At 31.6% G+C, this 16673-nt stretch overlaps 1 long non-coding RNA gene across 1 annotated transcript; it reads right to left on the bottom strand.

Annotated features, from left to right (window-relative positions):
* Positions 1 to 4074: 4074 nt before the first annotated feature.
* On the bottom strand, positions 4075 to 7993 carry LOC134696761 (uncharacterized). The gene is made up of 3 exons (XR_010103008.1): positions 7771 to 7993; positions 4849 to 4937; positions 4075 to 4399 (listed from the first exon to the last, which is right to left on the bottom strand). It is a non-coding gene; the product is annotated as an uncharacterized LOC134696761 (long non-coding RNA).
* Between the last annotated feature and the right edge of the window lie 8680 nt (positions 7994 to 16673).

The following is a 16673-nucleotide window of genomic DNA, read 5'->3' as shown; positions in this document are numbered from 1 at the left end:
ACTGTGTCATCAATATACATGTATGTGGCTAAAACATAATCAGCAAAAGCTTATATTTTTTTTCTTTGACATATCTTTATTAAATATTCAGCAAAGCAATAAGTGTTCTTCTCTCTCTGTACATGAACTGTATAATGCATTTCAAGTCATTTCTCTCCAGATGCTCATCTTCCATGCTAAAATATCTCCGAACATATGACACTTTTTAAGCCAAAAATAAGAATACATATTTATCCTTAGTATCTATGATAAAAATGTGTACAGTTAAACTGGCGCAAATGAGATCCGATAATTGGCACAATTGAAACATTTGGGATTATTTTTTTTGGCGCAAATGATACCCCTGAAAAACAGTAATTGGCACAAAAGGACTGCTGCCCTCCATGTATCGTACGTAAAACACTTTCGTATATTTTACGTTTCAGAGTCCTACATGTATATTGAATTTTACTCAGAAGTTAATATAAGCGCGGGATAAGCTTAAAGTTAGCCTTTTATTCTATATGTCAGATAACCTACTTGTGTTGATGTTGGATTGCTGTCTGATTGACGAATAGCCGTAATGTTATCTCTATACTTTTTTTAGTCTTTTTTTTAAGGATGCATTCAATCGCACCTTTTCATTTGAAATATATTTCCGTGACGTAACCTCAAAAGATTAGTCATTTCAATACAAAAAAAATGTAAGTTAAAATGAAACCTCATCTCGCATGTTGCACTTTGTGTTATTGTTCTCTTTGGCAGAATTAAATTTAAAGAAGCCACAATTTGGTTCCTCAGTGAATATGTTTTGAAACCCGGGGCCTAAAGCTAGGTAAAGCCTATCTCGAAATGACTTGATAAAGTTTCTTAAATTCGGCAACTTTTAGAGACCGATCGTGCGATGAAATTGAGAATGGAAATGGGAAACGACTGACGTTTGCTTATGCATATTCAAAAATTACGTGTAGCATAATCAAGGTTAAGTTTATGTGATAAAGTTTTTTTCTTTTTAATCAAATTGAGAATGGAAATGGGGAATGTGCCAAAGAGACAACAACCCGACCATAGAAAAAAATGCATATTTTAAGTTTTCTAGTAAATATAGGAGAATTATTTGGGAGCAATTTCTTTAATGGATCCACTTATATATATATATATAGTTAAAAACCCTAATTAACTAGCGGTGTTCCGTGTAAAATTATTTCCAATCTTCTTGTTTGTCCATAACTTTTTTTTATCTTGGACTAATATACATTTATAAAAAAAAATTATATCCCAGTATTTATATAACACCTTTATTAAATTCCTTAACTTGACAAGCAGCATGGCTATAAAATTATTGACAGAGGTACTGTGAGAAAACACTTCCAGGTATTCAAGCTATAACTGTTGGGCTAAACAAAACTCTTATTAATTACACGTAATGAAAGTTAACGCAACGCACCGCTGTTGAGCAGTGTACGCGCGAACGGTTATTTGGAATTTTATTTTTTTTAAAATGTGTTATGAACCCTCCAATGTGTTATTTTTTTTATTATATGTCAATATGTTATTCTTCTTTTATCATGCTGAAAATACTTTGAACGACAGAGAAGGGGTATTAACCATGTTAACCATATTTTAACATACTTTTGATTTTTAACCCTGTATACCACCATTCCCCATCTTAATTTATATTTTTTTTGAAAAACATTTTAACGGCAAAATTATTTTATATTTTTTTATATCTGTCATGTACATTTTATGACGCCAAAGACGCGAAAAAATGCATCTGGTTTTTTCAAATTTGATAGATATTTTTAAAGATTTTTTAACGGACTATCATACACGTGAGATCTTTAGAGCCTTAAAACCAGGTTCAATCCAATAATTTCTACATTTTAAATGGATGTACCAAGTCACAAAAATGACAGTTGTTGTTCATTCGATTGATGTGTTTTATCATTTGATTTTGCCATTTGATTAGGGACTTTCCGTTTTGAATTTTCCACGAAGTTCATTTTTTTTATATTTAACTTTTTTTTATATCTATAACAATAGACTTGTCCTAGACTCTCAAAACACTGGAACAGATCTTCATAATTAATTAATCAAGCAGGTACGTGTGCCCGTAAACATGTTTTGTACTCTATATTACACTGCTGACACAAAAAGTGTACAAAGAAGAAAAACATCACAAACAGAAGAAGGCTTAAATATTGTTCCTCGATTTTCAAACATGTTGATGTATCTGCGGAAAGTTTGGAGAGAAATATGGCAAACACTTTTACTATCTATTCGAATGTCAAAATGCTCATATAATGTTTAAGATATCCCATTTGAAATATAAGATTTGTTATATAATTTCATGTGCACAAGATATCTTATATATTATATGAGAAATATGATATATTATATACGGTATCTTATACATAAAATTGAGAAAGGAAATGGTGAATGTGTCAAAGCGACAACAACCCGACCATAGAGCAGACAACAGCCGAACATATAACATATCGTATATATTATATAAGATATCGTATATAGTATATAAGATATTTTACAGATCATATATCATTATATATCTGATATATTATATACACTTTTGATGTCTTTTATAATTTAAAAAGATATCATATATAATTTTTAAGATATCTTCTAAAGTTTATAAGATATATTATATACTTTATGAGATATATTATAAGTGACTATATTATATAAGATAGTTTATAAAGTATATGTGATATTTTGCAAACCATATGAGATATCTTTTAAAATATGAGAATATCTTCCATATTATATAAGATATCCTATATCTTATATAACATATCTTTTATGTTATATTTAAGAATTGGATGCTCTTTTTTGTAAATTTATTGGGGTGTAAAAGCGTTGACCGAAGTACATTTTGTATGAAGCGCGGAAGCGCTTCATACTAAAAATATGCGCACGGTCAACGCTTTTACAACCCTATAAAGTTACAAAAAAAAGCATTCAATACTTATAATTACATTTTTACCTATAGGATCATGAAAACACGCCTTTTATCAAGTTTTTATATCATTTACCTGTAACAGAGAGCAGAATAAAAAAGGAAAAAACCAATTTTCCTCTTTTTTCACTCTAATTTCTGACAAGTGCAATTAGAGCCAAAATAGGACAAGAACGTAATACATTTATTCTATAACCCTTGTTTTTGAGAAAAAATCATGAAAAACAAAGACAATTCTGTAAAATTAGTATTTATTTGATACATTTCAAAATAAATTTATACTGAATTCTACACTTTACTGTCCATTTTCATTCAACTCTCCGTAAATGATGCAACTTAGAATAAATTTATTCTAAATGCATGGTGCTTTCTGTATATAATCATTTGTAAAATAAATTTATTATAAAGAGCCTTGATATCTATAATTATCAGTTCGAGAAAATCATAGAATAAATTTATTCTACATTTAATGACATTTATGATTATAACAGTATTTAAAATAAATTTATTTTGAAAGTCCAGTAATCTGTATGGTGAGACTGTGATACAGAATAAATTTATTCTACATTTAATGTCATTTATAATTATACTAATATATAAAATAAATTTATTTTGAAAGTAAAGTAATCTGTATGGTGAGGTTGAGACACAGAATAAATTTATTCTATGTTCAATGTGATTTTTGTCTTGTATAATAATATATAAAATAAATTTATTCTGAAAGTACAGTTATCATATTAAGGTGGCGACACAGAATAAATTTATTCTACATTCAATGTGGATTATAAGTTTTATGATAAATAAAATAAATTTATTTTGATAGTCCAGTCATAATGTTACGGTTGAGACAAGACACAGAATAAATTTATTCTGGTTATAAAAATATGTATAATTTGTTTAGGAAAAAATACACTGATCTGTATGATGACATTAGGCTACATAGAATAATTTTATTTTAAATTAAACCAGCGGCGTTTTTGATAATATTTGATATGTTCACATAATAAATTTACCATGACAATACAGTTAGGTCATAGAAAAAATGTGTTCCTATATAATTTTCTATCTTTCATGTCTATTTAAAGACATATATAACATTCATAAAAAAGTATTTTATATTATTTGAAGTTGCGATCTGACTGTTTTTAAACCCAACTTAAGACAATACATATATCTGCTATCAACAATGCAAAAGGACACTCCCTTGAAATATGAAAATATCAATTTCTTCAGCTGATTTTGTTATGTGGGACTGAATAGAAATACTGTGCAGCAATTTTAAAAAACAAAATATCAACATATAAATGTAAAATAAACAGATACAAAATAGTAAAAGTTAAACAGGTTTTTCTTAAATTGAAAATAAATCTATTTTTAAAACATGTCTCTCTCTGTAGATGTACGTGTTAACAATTGTCCCTTTTCTTGCTTCTGGATAGGCCTGATCTGAAAGAAGTAACGACAAATTCAAAACAATTTCAAATATTTTTAGTTATCATACCAAAATTCATTATATTTGATGAAGAAACTGTCTGTCTTTCTTTTAATCTAAATAATGATGTCTGTTGTGTTTATCATGTTTATATTCACTCTCTTTATTGTCATTAATAACAGTCTTGCTCCGTGTTGAAGTCCGTACTTTGACCTGTAATGATTTACTTTTATAAATTGTGACTTTGATGGAGAGTTGTCTCATTGGCACCCATACCACATCTTCTTATATATATATATCTATTGCCTCTGGATACAGCAAGATAAAAATGGCTATGCTATGCACTTGAACAGTAATTGTGGATTTTTTTTATACAAAAAAGGGATTAACGTACAGTAACTCATTAAACTTTTACTATTTGAAAGTCAACACTCTATAAAATTAAAAACTCATTATTACATACCTAATCTCCATCTTCAGAAACACTGTATAAGTTAGGACTGAATAACAATCTAGTCTTTTTTGCTGGTGTTTCATAACATTTTTCTCACTCTACAAGAAATATTTGAAGTTTAAAATGCAGGAACACTTACTCTGTTATTGTTTTTCTTCAGGCATATTTCTATATTTTTATCAGGATTGGCATGAATCGTTCCCAACTTCCTGAATATGCATGTAATATTTGTCATTGGACATTCAGCCAGTCATGATCAATCAATCAATCAATCAATCAATCGTAGAGTCTTAAAACAGATGAATGGTTCATGCCTAGGAGACAGCGAACTGAAGACACAAATAACAATTAAAAACAGGTGTCATTAAGTCTTAAACAAAACACAGGACTGGTGTTGACAATACTTTTACCTACACCATTCAACATACCAGAAAACAAGTAAGACATGTTCCAAAAACGAACAGCAGCTTCCTCGGGCAAAAGTATGAGTAATGTACCCAACACATTCCCCCCTTCAACAAAATATCAATTTTCCACTCAAAATGTTAAAGATGCGCCTTCGGCACTCTGATACAAAAAAATATTGATATTTAGGTACATGTACTTTAAGTCAACACTTGACACATTTTATTACATGTACCAAAATATGAGTGCAAATGTTTCACCTTTTTCTTACATATTCAAATCATGTTGAAAGTCTTTAGTATGGAGGTTTTACTACAAATATCACGTCTACTTAACATTAGCAAATTGCACAACTACAATGTATGATTGTTGTTATGGCTGCTATTAACCGAGAAAACCTCATTTTGTGTGTCGCTTCTGTTCCTTCCACCATGATAAACTAATCATCATGTCTCGACCAAAAACCTCAATCTGCAGCGGGACAGACGGACGGACGAACAAACGGACGAACGCACAGATTCGCACACTAGAAAACACAATGCCCAAAGATGGGGCATAAAATTTACTGTTGAAATTGAAAGTAGAGAGTTGGCAAAAAAGAAAGTAGGGTAGGGATAAGAGGAAGGCAGGACTTTTTCGGGACCTCGAGATTTGGGGATTGACCCTTGCGGGATCCGGGAATATATTTTCTCCCCTCAAATTACCCTTAGTCGGTCTTAGTCATTTATACAAGATCCATATCCTACAATTGGCATGTAAATAATGCCCTCAAAAGAAAAAGCACTGATGGATTGTCCTAGAAGCATATTTTATTAGACTAATAAGGTCTATATATAAGCAGTTACATTTATTTCATGTTAAAGCGGTGCAAATTTTTTATTTAATTTGACTTTTACCAAAAGATGCATTGTAGCAAAGGAGAAGAATAATTGTGGTCTGAGACCAGAGACACAAAAATATTGAATTTAACAAAAAGGAAACAAATATCGGACTTTGAAAAAAGGGAGATGGCTTTCGATACCTTTTATGAAATTCTCCATACATAATGTCTTTTACAAAAAATCCTCCTACAACAGTTTACAAGCTGTATATGCCCGCGATTTCGTGGGTGTGTTCTAGTATTGCTAATAGTACCTAAGAATCGGATCTTAATACAACATCTTAACATCAAACAAATGCGTTAAGGTCATGTTAACCCCGACAGATAGACATGACACCACAGTTGTCATGGTTGTTCCATACACTACATATTATTGTCCTACATGTATTGCTTAAAATGCCCGAAAAATTTACCCAGCCACTCAACTAAACATTGTTCAATGAACCATAAAAATGAGGTCGAAGTCAATTGAGACCTGTCAGACCGACATTTCGAGCTGACAATGATTCCAAACATGATACACATTATATAGTGACCCTACTGCTTAAGGCATTTGAGAAATAGACCAAACCACAAACACTATACATTGAGCAATGAACCATGAAATTGAGGCCAAGGTCAGAAGGAAACTATCGGGTGGATATGTACACCTTACAATCATTTCAATAACCAATACACCAAATATAGATGACTGACTAGTTATAGTATCTAGATACGGTCTTGCTTAAGTTACTTTATCTTTGATAAATGATCCATGGAATAAGGTCGCGGTCAGGTTAACTCTACATGTACCTTGCTGACGAACATGTAAGTATTGCTAGGAACCCATATACCAAGCATAGTTATTATATTACTCATAATAAGTGAGTTTTTCATTTAACAAAACAAAAAGTATCAAGCAGTTTACTGAACCATGAAAATAAGGTTGCCGGGACAATGACATATGACGGACGGAAATTTCGTAACATAAGGTATGAAACATTTAGATTGTCTAACTTATGAAATACAATCTTCAAACAAATAGTGTACACCATCGTCGTCGGCGCCGCTGGGATGAAATACCTACCATGTCTCACATAAAGGCGTCGGAGAAAGAGAAAAAAAACCATCACTGCACAACAGACATCAACGTTTCATGTAAGCCTCTGAAGAAAGAGAAACCTTTTTGAGAAAATTTATTTTTTCCAAAAAGGACCCATTAATTTGTATTCATGATTGACTATATTTCTTCCAGAGTTTAATCGTTAATACACATGATATATATCATGTATATGCTTTTCTTTTACCATTATATAATATTTATGAAAAATTCACTGTTGTTAAAGTGTGTACATTTCCCTCGAGATACAATGTATATTATTTACCATTTGAAATTCCTTGCAGTCAGAATTAATACATTTAAAAAAAAAATATTCGAAAATGCCTGCCCATTACAAGTATAAATTTGGTGACCATTCAGGCATTCATTTGAAAAGAAAGATTCGACTGAGGTGTGTCTTTTCAAAGAGGTTCTTTTAGTTCGAAAAGGACATATGTGGTCTACTAAAATAGTGCATAGTTATGAAAATTTGTCAACAGAAGGCATGAAAGGCTTATAATATCTATGTTAACATATATAAATACATGTACATAAAATAGATACTTACAGACTTCTGTTGTCTATCCTGATATGTTACTGGTGCCGTTTCAACCATGACAGATACAATACACAAATAGAAATTGAATCGTCGCTTCTAATCTTTGAATAACATTTGAAATAGACCTTTCCTCCATGTACTAACTCGAATAATTCAGCGCCCCCTATCCAATACTTTTTTCGAGGAATTGGTTAATGGAGTGAACTGAGTGATCGTTAAATAACGACTGGATTATTCGGGTTATCCATGTACTGACAAATATATTAAGATACAGTCAAATGCACACGCTGTGGGTTTATTATGTAATTTTTGTCGTTTGTTTGTCATTATCTATCGTGCGAAATTTTACATTCGGATGTTTTATAATTTATTAGGGTTTATATAATCACGATGGCCACAGTGTGTGGTCATTAAAATATGATATGGGTAATTAGCATATGATAACAAATCTTGTTTGAAGAAAGAATCGTACGATTTTATATTACAATTCTCTTTTTCGTTTAGTTCTTAAAATCAAGGAGGTTATATCATCTCATAATAACTTCCTTGTTAAAATTAAAAATCATTAACGTTATTAAAAAAAATCGAAGTTTGGAATATACCAATATATTTTTTTTGTAAAAAACAATTTTTTTATGACTTTTATGATTTTAATGACTGTTATTCAGTGATTTTCTTTTGTTGATGTATTACATAAATTATTTGTTTTTCTTTCATTTTTTGAACATAAATTAGGCCGTTAATATGGGGGAGGGGGCATTATTATTCAGTCAATTGTTTTACATTTGTCATTCCGGGAGTCAGGATGCCTCGTTTTAAATAACAAAATTATCTTACCATCTATAATGTAATACGTTGTTCCGGCGGATCCAGCAGTTTTAAAAGGGGGTGGGGGTTGGGGGGGTCCCAACCCAGGAAAAAAAGGGGGGTCCAACTATATGTCCCCATTCAAATGCATTGATCGTCCAAAAAAGGGATCACCCCCTCTGGATCTGCCATCGATCCACTATAAACTTAAACTGACAATATTTGATTTCTTCATATAAATCTATATACTTTTAGCTGCACATTACAGGAATCCAGTTTATTTTAAGGCAAGGATACCAATTATATTGGCAAACATTAATGATTTCAAAATTTTATTTGCAATCAATTTATAATACTAGCATGTCCTCTTTTTATTTAAAATATTGAATCTTAAACAAATGTGATATCTGTTTACGAGTAGTTTTCTTACCTCGGATGGACCTGTTATACAAAAATCTTTTGACCGCATCAATCTGAACTGACCTTATTTGCTCTTTCTATCTGCAAATCTATATAGCTGCACAGAAATTCAGTTATAATTTTAGGTCAAGAGGGACTGTAATATACAAAAAAATGTACAAGTTACAGCAATATCGGAAAAAAAATGACTTCAAATTTTTGTTCGCATAAATTTAAAGTGCCAGCATGTCCTCTTTTTATTCAAAGTATTGAATCTTAAACAAATATCAGTAGTTTTCATACTTCAGACTGAGTCGTGAAATAAAATCTTTTGACCGCATCAATCTAAACTGACCTTATTTGTTTTTCTTCCTGCAAATCTATATAGCTTCACAGTAATTGTATATAATTCAGTTATAATTTTAGGTCAAGAGGGACTGTAATATACATGTACAAGTTACAGCAATATTGGAAAACAATGACCTCCAATTTAAAGTGCCAGCATGTCCTCTTTTTATTCTAAGTATTGAATCGTTAACAAATATCAGTAGTTTTCATACTTCAGACTGAGTCGGGTTATAAAATCTTTTGACTGCATCAATCTAAGCTGACTATGCGGTATGGGCTCTGCTCATTGTTTAAGGCCGTACAGTGACCTATAGTTGTTAATGTTTGTGTCATTTTGGTCTTTTGTGGATAGTTGTCTCATTGGCAATCATACCACATCTTCTTTTTTATATATAAACTGACCTTATTTGCTCTTTCTTTCTGCAAAGCTATATAGCTGCACAGTAATTCAGTTATAATTTTAGGTCAAGAGGGACTGTAATATACAAGTTACCATGGTTACAGCAATATTGGAAAACAATGACCTAAAAATTTTGTTGCATGAATTTAAAGTGCCAGCATGTCCTCTTTTTATTCAAAGTATTGAACATGTTGAATCGTAAACAAATATCAGTAGTTTTCATACTTCAGACTGAGTCATGTAATAAAATGTTTTGACCACATCAATTTAATTTTAACTTCCAATTAAAACCTTGGCAAACAATGAAAAAACGTTGATGACGATACGGTCACATGACTAACTTTTATCTATGGGCTGATAACAAAATAACGTCAGCCAATCAGTGACCCGTTACATCCAAAATTAAATTATTAAATAATTAATCGTCACAAAAGTGACTTTTTAAGTCAGTGTAGTTAATGATGTTTTTTTTTTTAAACAAAACTATTTAACGGCATCATCCAACACTACATGACTGATTTCATATACTTTATTTTAAAATGAAAAGTACATGTATGAGAAGTTCTCTTCTTGGAATAATTTGAAGGAGGAAAATGATTGGTTTTGGTTGTAACCTAAAGTCCAGTGGCAAATGTTTCATTGATGTTCACATTGAGTATATTTTTCTGACGTTCCAACTTCCACACTCCCAGATTATTTACAAGATAATGCAAATGTAGCCTACATAGTTTTTTTACATTTAACAACACTTTTTTCGTTAAAATATCCCATAATTCATCCACTGTACAATTTTCGTTTGAACATTTGTCAAAACAGAATCTTTGAATCATGAATGTAAATCCAAGGTAAACAAGGTAAATTAAGATTAAACTTCCATGAATCAAATGCAGAGTTTTATGAAGAGACTGTTAAAGACGGGGAACGAAGAAACGTAAACAATGATGTTTTCTATGCAATCTTATAAAAATGTTTCTCCGATGAGTTGGATAACCTTCAATTCACTTCGATATGTGTACATGTAACGTTTGATTAGTAAAAAATATAGAAAATCTGCTATTAAATAGCAAAGTAATTGGAAGTGATTTATTTCTTCTAAATTCTAAAGTGCCCTTACTGTAGTGACGTCATTTAGAACTGTTCTACAGTCCTGACTGATTTAGTCAATTCTGCTGACAGTTCTACGGTTAGAACTGATTTGGACAGTTCTACCCTAGAACTGATTTAGTCAGTTCTACCTAGAACTGATCCTGACAGTTCTACCTAGAACAGTTCTAGGGTAGAACAGTTCTAGCTAGAACTGTTCTAGGACAGGTTAGAACAGTTCTATGACAGATTATTCTGACAGTTCTAATGAGAGGTTAGAAGTGATCTCCACTGTAGTTTGCCAAAAACATTGAATAGACTTCGTAAGATGCTACACCACCATTTTGGGCGCGTTCAAAAAGGAAAGAAGTACGTATTTAAAACATTTAGTTAGTTCTTACGTATTTAAATTAAACTATATTGTATGCATAATGATTTTTGGTAAGTTATATAGATACATGTATCAAATGAAAGGGTAAGGACTCCTGAACCTTGTAGAACACACACATTTGACAGATGATCATGAATACAAATGAAACAAAAAGTTATGAATTAATTCTATAAAATTGAGGGCGTACATTGCCTGTTACTCAGATATGAAGTACCTAGTTTGGTGTATCCAAAGTTATGGTATAACTAGTACAGTCTGATGTGTAAATAATGGTATACTTATCCCCCATACATATATTTACATGCCGGTTTTTTTGTGTTGACGTCCGGAATACTACACTGTTGACCTAGCTTATTGTTCCTGCTTTCCGTAAAAAAACAATGGCTTTTCCATGATATTACATGTAACATATTATCAAAGAAATAATGAAGGTTAAGAAAACATTCGTTTATAAGTAATGAAAGCATTTGATCGAGACTGGTACGATTCAAGTTAGAATAATGTGTCTTGGCATGTCTTCTTACAAAGTTATTTGTATCTTCTGAAAAATGCGTCAAATATCTGACTCAGATTGTCTATTACAAAACGTGTTTTAAAATAACTTAAAACATGTTGTCACTCTGGGTGTATATATGTAATAGTTACCACTGGACATCAGGCCTCACGGTCATAAAACTTTCGAGCATGATTTTTGTACTCGGACTCGAAATTCAACCAATCAAATTGCTAAATTTCATGTTTCGAGCATGATTTTTGTGCTCCAAGCACTGAGCAAAGTTGCATGCCTTCAAGGCCAGACATCGTTATTATCGTCATCCTCATCATTCTGAATATAAATAATGACGCGAGTATCTTATGGTAAAAAGGGAAATAAAAAAGTGGTTAAAACTTTGCTCCATCATGGTTATCAATCTAAATAAATATAATTCTCTAATTTCGTTATCCTCTTATAGAATACAAGCACTATTATGGATTTAGAATGATTTATCCGGGTTATTGTTTTATATGTAAATTATAAGATAATAAATGGCGAATTAACTAAAAAAATTTATAAACTATGAAAGTACCGAAGCACTGACTTCAAAGTTGCTTTAACCCGCGGGGATTTCAGGAGAGCTTTTTACACAAGACAAAGTCAATGAAGACATTCCATTACGAGCCTATCTACTGGATTTATTGTTATTTTGTTCAAGTTGAATATGCACGTATAATATCAGCCACAACATGTTCAGCAAACTCAGCAAACTTAAAAATCGTCTTTTTTTATCTGAAAACGGTCATAGGCTGAAACTTGCACTTTTATTTTTTTTTTTTTTTTTTTTTTTTTTTTTTTTTTTTTTTTTTTTTTTTTTTTTTTACCTTTTAAAATTTAAAATATTTGAAATTTTTACTTTATAAATCATAAATCATTTAAAAATTAATTTTTAAACAGAAAATTTTTAAAAAAATTTAGTGCTTCATATATATGTTTTGGTATTTTGCAAGATACATGTATATGCTTTTTGCTTAGAGTTAATTTTTGGTGCTGCTTCTTATTATTTATTGCATGCTGCATGCCTTGTTTTATTTGTTATTGCATATGTTTTTATATTCGGTGAAAAGCTCATTAGAGCTTATGTTTGTATTGTTTGTCAATATGCCGAATCCAAATAAAGTTTTACTTACTTACTTATTTCTTATCTAAGATCGGTATTTAATTGCCCAGATTAATTTGCTATGGTCAAGCGTGTTAAGTATTTGTAGCTTTATTTTTTTCATGAACTTTAGCAGACTGTTTGATTGACCGTTAACTTTAATGTATGATGTAGCTGTGTTGTAACTGTAATCATTTCTAATTAGAACTGCACAATTAATTTATGTTTCTGTTTGTTTATATTTTGTTCCAATACTTGTGATCTGGAGATGAATGACAATGCAATGGATTTGACGCGACTGTCATACAAGTGTGAGGTTTAGCTAGCTATATAACCAGGTGTAATGAACGCAATACTAAACTCCAAATTGTACCCAAGAAACTAAAATTAAAAAAAATTATAAGACTAACAAAGGCCAGAGGCTCTTGACTTGGGACAGGCGCAAAAATGCGGCGGGTTAAACATAGGCACCTTTAAATACTACTATAGCAGTTAATTGACAATCAAGAGGCCCCTGACTTCAATCAAACTGATTGAAAGATTATGTCTTCATCATATGAATATCAGGCACAATCCCTCTCGTTAGGGGTTTAGTATCATTATTAATGATTCTTTTATGCTGTAGCTACAATTCCGTTCCGTTTTCACGCCGATGTGACCCGCCGAATTATTACCGGGTTTGTAATAACATGACCAATACGACAAGAAACACGTGGACTTCTTTTCGTTAGGGGTTTAGTATATTGATTGAATATAATTATCAGTTTTCACGACAAAAATCTTAGATTCTCTATTGGCATTCCGGCTTTCTCCACCTTTACAGTTTGATCACCACGAAATGAACAATATAGTGCTGAAAGTTACGTTAACATCTATATTTCGGTTTTATCACCCAGACTCAAGGTATAGTCGTATAGGGTTTGAAGATCGATTGGAAAAAAGCAACCGTTTCTAATCAAAATGTTTCATAATCTAAATAATGTTTTACTTTGAATACATGGAGGGCAAGGCCTCAACCTATATATACGTTCTCACAAGTTGGGGTCATATTTAAACCATTTCTCTCTTACTATTCTTTCTATTTTTTGTTCATTATTCTCTATTCTGTAAACCCCCATCCACAGCCTCAGGTATAGACGAAGTGTCATATATGTGGCCTGGTCTAGTAATGTCAGCAGTGTGATCTGCACATATATCATTTTGTAAAAAAGGATGAAGGGGTGGCGTTATACATTGTTTTGATGTAAGATATGATACATCTTTTCTATAAAATCGATTGATTGACAGATTGTTGGTTGCTGAACGTGCAGTGTCAAATAGTTTATGTATGCATGCATGGAACGAAAGGCTATTTTAAAACAATACATACCATGGGGAATACCTGTAATAAAGGGTATACCAGGATGAAGTTCGGTAAGCTTTTTATACGGGTTTTACATTTGTTCTATTTTGACGGATGAAGACAATTCTATTCCCAAGTCACCCTTAAGTGTCCATAAAATCAGCAGCACCCATACATATATGTTCCTACTTTCCAATCTTTTAAAACAAATAAAAGAAAGGATAAGACAAAATGGTACACATTCTCAAACGCCTATTTATCGGTAATAATACTTTAGGGTCTTGTTGGAGGGTCACGCGACTGGGAAACGCAGAATAAAGAACAACACTTATAGCATATACAAAAAAATATAAAGAATAGAAAATAAAAAGATGATCAAATAGAGAATAATGAGCAAAATTATAAAGAATAGAAAAAAATGTTTTAAAAATTAAAAGAATACAGAATCGATGGACCATTATTATTTTGTAGTTGTCCATTTTTGTTTAACATATTATTTTATTTCAATGATATAAAATGACCATACATTAATAACCTCTATGAAATGACACAGATTCAAATAATTTACAACCTTCGATTTGTTCCATGTTAGCAAACAAGTGCCGCATATCTATCAGAAGTTGTAAAATAATTATTACTTATTACAACAAACGCGGCTTAAAAGCCTTATCAATTTTATGTAATGCACGCGTACGTTGATTGTAGGCCCCCTCGTGTTACCACACGCCGAGAAGTCTTCAAATGGAAACACAAGATAATTAATGACAAGACGTAGGACACTTAAACTGGACCCCTGTTGTGTTCACTTAACGCTACACTGATGGTGCGAAGCTATAGATCGAACGGCGAACCAGTTTATAGGACACTGATCTGTAATTTTGTATAATATGCATGATCACTTGGTATTTCTCTCTATGTACGTGCAACGAAGATGAAAGACAAGTGGACATCAAAAGGAGGAAAGACAAGTTGAACATAGACGTGGTAGTTTTCCAGTTTCGTTTATGAAACATTTATCACAGTTCAAGAAATTAGAGGTTAGTTTTGCTCAGTATACTAGAGGTGGGGTTAGGGTGGGGGTCAAGGATACTGGGATCCCCTCATGGATCCCCGAAATATATGCTCAATGCATACTAGACGTTTTACAAGTCTCTGCTTATGCCCCTTTTCAAATCCTCGATCGATCCGCATCTGCGAATCAATTTGCATAATTCTTTACGATAGCACTGAACAAGAATAATATCGATCACTCCATAATAAACGAGAACAATTTGGAATATAACATTTATTGAACGCCAAACTGCCTATGATAACGATTATCATATCATTAAGGAAAGAGGTGTATCACGAAGCAAAGCTTAATGCTATAACTAAATTTGACTATACTACGCTGACAATTTGTTTTATATCACTAAGATAAATTTATATACTACACGTGTGGACACAGATCAGTGTGGATAGTATGTTTGGATGTTTGACAGTGTTTTGTATGACAAAAGAAGTTCTATGATTTCCCCGTTGGTTTCTATATTAATAAATATGTTGTATAATATGACAACCAACCTGAGCATTAGCAGAGTTGTTTATTTGATATTTAGTTTTTTTATGTTCAAGACGGACATAAAAGAGCTCGAGACACTAATTGCATCAGTTACCAAATGATTATGTCAGATAGAGTATGTTCCACATTCTTGATTTTGGATACATTTTGAAGCTAGTAAAAGAGGAACACATAACAAGTTAATTTTTTCATGATGGGATTTTTTTTTATTGGAGATGGTATCTGAAAACATGCGAACATAAGTTTGAACGTAAAATTATTAGATAAATATTATTTATTATCTTAAGTTTAATTATTATGATATTAATAATGTTTCTAATTGGTAATCTCATTATTATTTCCTACGGGTGGAAAATGAAGTAATTTTTAAACATTTAAAAATTATTAAGTTCACTTTCTTTACGTTTAGTCTTAGAACAGCTGTTAGGACACACTAGCTATGAAATTGTTGCATAGACAAAAACATGTACCTATTATTTTAGCAAAAAGTGAAAGATACCCAGGGGCGGGACCAGTCATTTTTAAAAGAGGGTTCTAAACATTTGTTCCAATTTTAAACCACTGATCGTCAAAAAAGGGTGTTCAAAGCACGGAACCCTAACTGGATCCGCCACAGAATCCAAAGGATATTTATACTCATTAGTTTATGAAAAAGTAACACACCATTGCGAAAAACAAATAAACGAGCAAGAGATCATTTTATGTAAAAAAAACTAGTTTTGAACATTTTTATAAGTACCTAAAGAACTGTACTCACACTCTTATAATTACATTAGATGTATGTTTCATTATAATACGTTATCCTGATTGGCTAACTAGCAAGCTCGTGATATTCCTTAATCAATTGCATTACACAATGCATCTTTTCATTCATGATGACACGAGGTCCCACAATAAGTGCACAGGTAAATGAAATCAAAAATTGATAAAAGGCGTGTTTTCATGAT

The sequence above is a fragment of the Mytilus trossulus genome, chromosome 14 (assembly GCF_036588685.1).
Source record: "Mytilus trossulus isolate FHL-02 chromosome 14, PNRI_Mtr1.1.1.hap1, whole genome shotgun sequence".
NCBI classification, from domain to species: domain Eukaryota; kingdom Metazoa; phylum Mollusca; class Bivalvia; order Mytilida; family Mytilidae; genus Mytilus; species Mytilus trossulus.
This window is presented reverse-complemented; position numbering and strand designations above follow the sequence as displayed.